This window comes from Grammomys surdaster, unplaced genomic scaffold (genome assembly GCF_004785775.1).
Source record: "Grammomys surdaster isolate TR1022 unplaced genomic scaffold, NIH_TR_1.0 373, whole genome shotgun sequence".
Classification (NCBI taxonomy): domain Eukaryota; kingdom Metazoa; phylum Chordata; class Mammalia; order Rodentia; family Muridae; genus Grammomys; species Grammomys surdaster.
In genome coordinates, this window is record NW_021604792.1 from 10,568,701 (window position 1) to 10,578,630 (window position 9,930).

The 9,930-nt window shown below is 35.5% G+C and overlaps 1 pseudogene; it reads left to right on the forward strand.

The window, feature by feature from the left end:
* The first annotated feature begins 5,811 nt into the window (after nt 1-5,811).
* On the forward strand, nt 5,812-9,930 carry LOC114632424 (annotated as a pseudogene).

The window sequence follows — 9,930 nt, forward strand, 5'->3', positions numbered from 1 at the left end:
TGCCCAATTTTCTGAGGAACTGCCAGACTGATTTCCAATGTGGTTGCACCATCTTGCAGTCCCACCAACAATGGAGGAGTGTTCCTGTTTCTCCACACCCTCACCAGCATCTACTATCACCTGAGTTTTTAATCTTAGCCATTCAGACTCTGTGTGAGATGGAATCTCAGTGTTGTTTTGATTTGCATTTCCCTGGGGACTAAGGATACTGAACATTTCTTTAGGTACTTCTCAGCCATTCGAGTTTCCTCCATTGAAAATTCTTTGTTAAGCTCTATGCCCCATTTTTTAATAGGGTTATTTGGTTGTATGGAGTCTAATTTCTTGAGTTCTTTGTATATATTGGATATTAGCCCTCTATCAGATGTAGGATTGGTAAAGATTTTTTCCCAATTTGTTGGTTGTAGTTTTGTCCTATTGACAGGGTCCTTTGCCTTACAGAAACTTTGCAATTTTATGAAGTCCCATTTGTCAATTCTTGATCTTAGAGCATATGCCATTGGTATTCTGTTCAGGAACTTTTCCCCTGTGCCCAAGTATTCGAGGCTCTTCCCCACCTTCTCTTCTACTAAACCAGTGTATCTGGTTTTATGTGGAGGTCCTTTATCCACTTAGACTTGAGCTTTGTACAAGGAAATAAGAATGGATCAATTTTCATTCTTCTACATGTTGTCCTCCAGTTGAAGCAGCACCGTTTGTTGAAAATGCTGTCCTTTTTCCACTGGACAGTTTTAGCTCCTTTGTCAAAGATCAAGTGACCATAGGTGTGTGGGTTCATTTCTGGGTCTTCAATTCAATTCCATTGATTTTCCTGCCTGTCTCAGTACCAATACCAAGTAGTTTTTATCACTATTGCTCTGCAGCTTGAGGTCAGGGATGGTGATTCCTCCAGAAGTTCTTTTATTGTTGAGAATAGTTTTCGCTATCCTGGGTTTTTTGTTATTCCATATGAATTTGAGAATTTCCTTTTCTAACTCTGTGAACGATTGAGTTGGGATTTTAATGGGAATTGCATTGAATCTGTAGATTGCTTTTGGCAAGATGGCCATTTTTATTATATTAATCCTGCCAATCCATGCGCATGGGAGATCTTTCCATCTTCTGAGATCGTCTTCGATTTCTTTCTTCAGGGACTTGAAGTTCTTGTCATACAGGTCTTTCACTTGCTTGGTTAGATTCACACCAAGGTATTTTATATTATTTGCAACTATTGTGAAGGGTGTCATTTCCCTAATTTCTTTTTCAGTCTGTTTATCTTTCATGTAAAAGTCTTGGAAAGATCAGGAATTCAAGGCCCCTACCTAAACATAGTAAAAGCAATTTACAGCAAACCAGTAGCCAACATCAAACTAAATGGAGAGAAACTTGAAGCAATTCCACTAAGATCAGGGACTAGACAAGGCTGCCCACTCTCCCCCTACCTATTCAATATAGTACTGGAAGTCCTAGCCAGAGCAATTAGACAACAAAAAGAAGTTAAAGGGATACAAATAGGAAAGGAAGAAGTCAAAATATCACTATTTGCAGATGATATGATAGTATACTTAAGTGACCCCAAAACTTCCACCTGTGAACTCCTAATCCTGATAAACAACTTTAGCAAAGTGGCTGGGTATAAAATCAACTCAAACAAATCAGTAGCCTTCCTCTACATGAGAGATAAACAGACTGAGTCAACCATTCTTTCCTCAGACTGGTGATTACTCCAGTTGTCCCTCACCTCAGGCTGATACAGGAAGAGCACCTTGCAGCTGTGCAATGACGGCACTGTGGTCTGAGTGTTTGACTGGAAGATTTGAATATAGAACTAGGATTGTGTCTGTCTCAACATATAGGACTGGGAAAATACTTATATTTGTGTTTGTTTGTGTGTGTTTATGTATTTTTTATTGTTTTTTCTACAAAAATGATTTTAGAAGGCAAAATTCAAGAAAACAAAACTTTCTTCATGTTTTTCACTTCTCTGTTTTATTACCTGGTCCTGTGTGTTTGGAACTTCCTGTTTTAGGCTGCACTTTCATCAAAGATACAAAATTGGAGAGTCAGTCAATTCCATTCCTTCTGTAGTCACTATATCTTTCAATACTAACTGTGCCCCATAATAATTTACATATTTCTATAAATTCAGAGCTCTATTGTACAGACCTTAGAGGAAGCTGCTACTCTTTGGCTTTACAGTTATGGGCATGTTCCTATCTCTGATCATACAAACAAACAAACAAACAACCACTCTGTGTTCAGTTCCTGTTAACTACCCTATCCCTTCATCAAATGCACTGACAGGCCTCTCATTTTCCACTGCTAAGGTCACAGTAATGAACAAACAGCTCTTGGGTTCTTTCCCACAGTCTTAGCATAATGTTAGAGGAGCCAAAAAAAATATGCCAAAAGCACAAGGAAGTATGCCCTGTGCATGTGGTGTATCCTCTATGGTAAGGATCACACCCTCTCAGCAGATATAAAGATGCAAAAATGTCTCAGCATCATTAATATTTCTGTGGTCAGTGTGACATAAACCTCCCAGATGAGGGGGGAATTTGGGTTTTCTAGAGCAGCAATGACTCAGGGCTGTAGATGTGTCTGTTTCTCACTTTTGCTCAAGTACCATCCCTGTCCTGTCCTTCAAAACACCTGCACTCTTGAAAATGATCAGATAGAATATCTAGCCTGGTTTCTGTCTCAGAGAAGCTTCTGGAAGCTAAAGCTAGACTCATAATATTACACCATCCCCACTTCTCTGTAGTTTAAATCAGTCTTTGCTGAAACAGCTTTTTTCCAGGAATTTTCATCACAAACCCATAGACAACACTCATAGAAATGAATCACCTCATCTAATCTCACCTCTAAAAAATCAATTGTGAATATTTTCATGCCAACTGATAGACTGTAAATGAACTAGATATCATGTGATAATCTATATCTGAATTTCTCAGATGTAAGTGTCCTTGAATGCCATGAGTTCCATGCATAAAATGTCTTTCTTATTATGTTTTAAAGTATACCCCATGTAGTTTTTAAACTAACATCAAAATACTGTGAAAAACTAGAATGTTCAGAACCAGAAGATTATCTTTTTAATTTTTACAGTATATAAGTGATTAATAATTATATTTAAAAATATAAAAATATATTTTTATAATTAAAAATATAATTAATAATAATTATATTTAAAAATATAATGAAGACCTGTCTATTATTTATTAGAAAAATATCTACCAGAAACATGGTGTAAATTGGTGTAGAGGGGTACAGCTATAATTCTAAGTCAGAAGTGTGAGGAAAGAACAGTGAGTGTGAGGTCAGCCCATGCTACTTAGTAAGATACAACAACTATCTCAAAATAACAACAAACAAACAAAAAACAAAACACCAGAACAAAACATGTATGTAGCTCAGGGGAAGAATATATACAGAACATGCTCATTGTCTTAGATTCGATTTCCCAGCACCATGAACACCTCAGCAATTAAACCACTCCATGTGGAATAATATCAACGTTCACAGTAAATATTACCTATGATTAAAAAGCTAGAAGAGTGTAAAGGAAGATTTTATCAGTGGAAATATGAGTGTTTTAAAGGCATTCCTAATATATACTTTAAGCTGCTATTAGCATAATTCAAAGTCAAGAAGTAACTTTAAAAAATAGTAACATAAGACAAAATTTCCAACAGCATATTTCAAAACTAGGAGAAGGGGAGCTTCAGGCCCTCTTTTTCCTAGTTTTTGCTCTCTCTGCAGTCTTTTCCCAGTCTTCAAATATCAATTATGGACATTTGTTTTGCAGGATCTGGCATAATATGTTGCTTCTTTTCTTTGCTCTCATAGTCAGCTTTCATTAAGCAATTTCCTCTTTTCACTTTGGTCAAGACGAGGGGCAGCAAATTATAAGGTAAAATATCACTCAGGGGAAATTTAGTTCTGCCTTACCTCTTAGAGCTTCTTAGGGGACACAGACAAGGAAAGACCAACTTTATCCACAACTGGTGGGTCATTTCTCTCCACCAGAATCACTTCGCAGTAGAATCACACGTAACAGCTTTTCTTATTGCTTTTCTATCAAATGATCAAGTATACTCTAGAGAGTTTCATGTGGTGTGACGTGAGAGCAAGTTTGATGTGGAAATGCTGCTGGTTGTGTGAGATCAGGTTAACTCTGGCAACATGTGAAAACTGTTATTCTCCAATAGTCATTTCCTTTAGGAGTATGCTGTGACATGTGTTGTATGCTAAAAAATTAAGGTGGAGGGATCTATCCTGTTCATTACTCTTTAACTTCATCAAAAGTTTATATATTATCCATCTGACAAATGTCACAGTAGGAGACAGGGGAGATGGGTTAGTTCTTAAAGGTACTTGGTACACAAGCCTGACTGAATACCTGAGTTTGATCACTGGAATCCACACAAAAGTGGAATGGGAGAACCCACTTTTTAAAATTGTCTTCTTGACACATGCACATTGTCTTGGGCACACCCATCCCAAGAACAATAATAATAAACAAAAATTTTGAAACAGAATCCTGTAATTGAAGGATTCTTTTTTTCTCAAGAAATAATGCAAAAGGTGTATCACTTCAGAAAACTTCATAAGCTAAAAAACTAAATAAGAATGCTTTTAATATGCAGCTTGTTGTCTTTATTGTCTGCGGGCTCACATCTCAGTTACTAATGTAAAGGTAATGTCAGTTACAAATACTATTTACTAATACATTGATATCTATTATCAGATTACATCATTTATGGGCATTTTCTCATGTGTGCTGCATAGTGACAAGATTTATTTTCATATAACCTCATCTTGAAATATCATGTATGTGTATATTATATGTGACTTTATGTACACATAATGATTTTAGATTAAAACCTCATATTCTATACTTTATGCCTCTCTCTGTTGCTCCCACACCCCATCTGGCAATGTCCCCTTTCTTCTTTCCTGGTTGCTGCAGTTACAAAAGTTTGCAAATCACTTCTGATGACTTTGAGCCAGGAGTCTCAGATGAGAGAGAATATTCAGTATTTGGTTTTTTTTTTTGAATCTGGTTTATCCCACTCAGGAGGATATTTTCCAGTTGAATCCATTTACCAGGTTCAAGAATGGAGAAGAATGTGTAGACTATGGCTGGATGGAGTTGTTGGACATCTCAGCTGATTGGGGCTTCAACATAAGATTATATATATATATATGTGTGTGTGTGTGTGTGTGTGTGTGTGTGTGTGTGTGTCTTTCTTGGATTACCTGCAGTATTTACCTTCAAATATTTTTCTGAATGTATTATCTGGAAAACATTAAGTGTCACATATAAATTAAAAGACTGAAAGAACATTTAATATTCATATTTTTCAAAATGTATAACTAAAATTAAAGCAATATTTTAATTTATTCCTAAAGCTTAGACGCTTTGTTATTTTTATAGATTGTTCAAAAGTTTTTCAATGATTTTCAGTGGTACCAATTTTACTTAACATTTTTATGTGCTGAATATTTTAATCAAAGAGGCTATGTCAAAATTATTATGACTTAGTAGGAAATTTTTAATTCCTTCCATATTTCCTTAAAAATAATTGCTGTGACCATTTGAAATACAAACAACATTAATCTGCAAAGTGTTCTCACCTGTAATGGAAATCGGGGCCAGTCCATGTCAGGGTATTTGGATCACTAAGTGTATTAGTCAGATGCTGTCCTTTCCCAGCCCTCAGTATCACCAGATCCAGGTATCTTCCTAAAAGCAGACATTTTAACTTTTTCTTTAGAAATTACTTAAGGACATATTTTAACAGGAAATATACTCTATATATTCCCAAGATGAGTGAGCAGGAGGTCATTTACTCAACTGTGAGACTTCATGAGTCTTCAGAGTTGCAGAAACAAGTGAAGCCTGAGGAGACTCAGGGTTCCAGAGAAGCTGATCACAGAGGTAAGTCTTTTAAGTGTCTAAATTCACATGGTTTTTATGCATTTTAGACTTTTAAAATTTTAAAAAAATATCCTACTGGCTTTTATTGAAAACTATAATGTTTCATTTCAGCTGGTTATGCACAAGTGTGGCAGGAAAGAAAAAAGCATTAGTTGGAGGGTAATCAAATACAAAATAGTTCAAAACTAAGTTTAAAAACTAAAGCCATCAAGTTTTAAAATTAAAAAAGAAAGAAAGAATTATAATCCTATTTCTACTTTTTAGTTGTTAGCTCACAGCAGAAGACCAGATGGACAAAATAGAATAGTAGAAATCTGTAAGAAAAAAATTTCTTGAGAATGAAGAAGTGGGAAACGATTAGGAGTTTTATTTATTATTATTATTATTATTATTTAGTCTAGTCAAGAAGAATTCTGAAAACTTTAAAACTGAGAGACAAACCAGGGTTTGGAAAATACCAAATATTGTAGAGAAACAAAATACTAGGGAAATGAAGCTCATGCATTAGAAATGATACTTTCACTGATGTAGAAAGTTTTTAATTTTCATAAATATCCCCACCATCTAACGCAACAAGACTAAAACAGTTGTCCTCCAGAAGTGGCAGTCTCCTTCTGAGAATAAAGTTGCAAGTGAAAGAAGAAAAGATAATGGGTTAGTGGAGATAGAAATGTCTAAATCCCATTGTGAGTTCCTGAAAATGGCAAAGAATAATTTTGTTTATTAACGAAAAAGAGAAAATCTCACGTTTTCTCATTTTAGTTACTCTGTATACACTGTCTCAGTTATGCTCCAAGCTGAGATATTTTTCTTCCTTGATGTAGTGGTAATCAGAGGCATGAGTTTCAGATTCCAAATGCCTTAAATACACTGAAATATTTAGGTTCTTTTGTTTGTTTGGTTTTTTTTTGGTTTGTTTTGGTTTTTCGAGACAGGGTTTCTCTGTGTAGCCCTGGCTGTCCTGGAACTCACTCTGAAGACCAGGCTAGTCTCGAACTCTCAAACTCAGAAATCCGCCTGCCTCTGCCTCCCAAGTGCTGGGATTAAAGGCATGCGCCATCACCGCCCGGCCAATGTTTAGTTTTATATACAACAAAATCACAATTACAGGGAAAAAGAGATAGTTGACTTATAGGACCTTTCAAGGATGGAGGTGTATACAGATCAGATCTAGAGCAGCTGTGGTTGCCTCCTCATTCTCAAGAACATCCATACCTCTTTCCTTCCTCTCTATCCTCAATTCTTTCTTGGTGGACTGTAAGCTCCAGTTTGGTATCTTGTACTTGGATTATATCTATGCCTCCAATGCCTTCTGTAGAATGCACTTTTGTTCATGGAGAACTGGGTGAGGGCACATGCCTGTCATCCAGCTTGTTCTAGTCTGAGTTGAGAACATTCACAATTCTAGGCCAAGGCTTAAACAAGTTCACAATCTCCCAAATAGAATCCAAGAGCCCATCAAGACAATCATCCTTCATGAACAAGTAGGTTTTAGCCCAGGAATGCAGGGATGTCCATGGATGTTCAATATCCAGAAATCCATCAATGTAATCCACTATATAAACAAACTCAAAGGAAAAAAAAACACATGATCATATCACTAGACACTGAAAAAGCATTTGACAAAATTCAATACCTCTTCATGATATGAGTCCTAGAAAGATCAAGAATTCAAGGTCCATACCTAAACATATTAAGAGCAATATACAGCACACCAGTAGCCAACATCAAACTAAATGGAGCAAAACTTGAAGCAATCACACTAAAATCAGGGATTATACAAGACTGCCCACTCTCTCCCTACCTAATTCAATATAGTATTCAAAGTCTTAGCCAGAGCAATTAGACAACAAAAGGAGGTCAAAGGTGTACAAATTGGAAAGGAAGAAGTCAAAATATCACTATATGCAGAAGATTTGGTGGTATACTTAGGTGACTCCAAAACTTCCACCAGGGAAGTCCTAAACCTGATACATAACTTCTGCAAAATGGATGGATATAGAGTTAATTCAAACAAATCAGTAGCCTTCCTCTACTCAAAGGATAAACAGGCTGAGAAAGAAATTAGGGAAATGATACCCTTCACAATAGTCACAAATAATATAAAATACCTTGCTCTGAATCTAACCAAGCAAGTGAAAGATCTGTATGACAAGAACTTCAAGTCTCTGAAGAAAGAAATTGAAGAAGATCTCAGAAGATGAAAAGATCTTCCATGCTCATGGATTTTCAGGTTTAATATAGTAAAAAATGGCCATCTTTCCAAAAGCAATCTACAGATTCAGTGCAATCCCCATGAAAATTCCAACTCAATTATTCACAGAGTTAGAAAGAGCAATTTGCAAATTCATTTGGAATAACAAAAAAAAAAAAACCTAGGATAGTGAAGCAATTCTCAACAATAAAAGATCTTCTGGGGAAATCACCATCTCTGACCTCAAGCTGTGCTACAGGGCAATAGTAATAAAAACTGCATGGTATTGGTACAGAGATAGCCAAGAAGATCAGTAGAGTCGAATTGAAGATCCAAAAATGAACCCACAGACCTATGGTCACTCTTTGACAAATTAGCTAAAATCATTCAGTGGAAAAAAGATAACATATGGTGCTGGTTCAATTTTCAACATATGGTGCTGGTTCAATTTTCTGAAGCCTTGGACATACAGCATTTCAACAGTGAGTGCATTTTAGCTAGAAATCTACACTTCTGAGAGTACCTTTTCAGTCAATTTGTATCACTGATATGTGCAGAATTTCCCCTTATTTCCATGCTATACAAAATTGTACTTAGTATTGAGATGTGCTCTTTTTATGGTGATGATTTTCTTGTTTGTTTTGTTCTGTTTTGTTTTGATTTGATTTAAGAGTGTTCAGTCCCCTGGCAGCTCCTTGTGATAGCTCTTGGAATCGTCTGTTCCCTTCTGCTGGTAATTGTTGCAGTGTTGGTGATAAACAGTGAGTAATTGGGATACATCTTCTTTGAACTTCTTCCTAAAGAATAGTTTTAAACGGGAACTATGCAGTTATACATTTTGTTCATTGTCCTGCCTGTAATGAAGGGATGAGCCAGAGTCTCTTGGCTTTATTATTTTTTTCGGATACACTGCAGTGTCCTGTTCTCTTACATACCAATCTGTTAGCTCTGTGGCTATTGGGAGTTGCCATGTTCTTTCTCATTCTTGGTTATGTTTCTTCTGAGGACTTGGAGATAGTCTACCTTCTAAGTTCAGGTGATTGTTAATTTTATGTAAATTTTATGTTAATTTTATGTTTGAAAAATAGTTGTGCAAAGAATCTACTACCTTTTCATTTTTCTTCAATGTACATTGATGTCATGGTTAAGTAAAACATCTTCATTTGTACAGAATCATTAAAGGTTAAACTTTATTGGATTTGTTTATATTTACAGAGATAATCACTTCCTGGCTGTACAAAACATAGCTATGTATGTGGATGTTTCGTATTCCATGTGCTCTAATAAGAATTGTGCCATTTCTTAACTTTTTAGTTCAAATTGTCATGGTGTTATGTATTCACTGAATATTTTACTTAAGTATTTATTTGTAAATTTGTGCTTTAAAAAATAAAGTAATTGGAAGTTACTTCCACCATAATTTTATTCAGCTGTATTATTTATTTTACAGTCATCTTACCTATAGAGAAAAAGTGATGTTTCTGTAGTGAGTTAATTGAAGTGTTGTTTTACAAATGCTAAGGTTCCAATGAAATAATGATATGCGTTGGCTGTAAACATAAAGGTTTTTCTGTAATATTAAAATCCAATATTTATTCCTTATGAATATTTTTGATACATATCTGTTACTAATTTAGTTTTTCAGTATAGTCAAGGAAAACATGAACTGTAGGAAGCCCTAAACTGCCACCAAAACTACAGCACTATGCAAAATGACATTGACTTAAAGGAATTATTATCTATTGTTTCCTTAGAATCTTTGAAGTCCAACCAGCAGCATAAGATTCTGATGATCTCTGTGTTAATCCTTTAG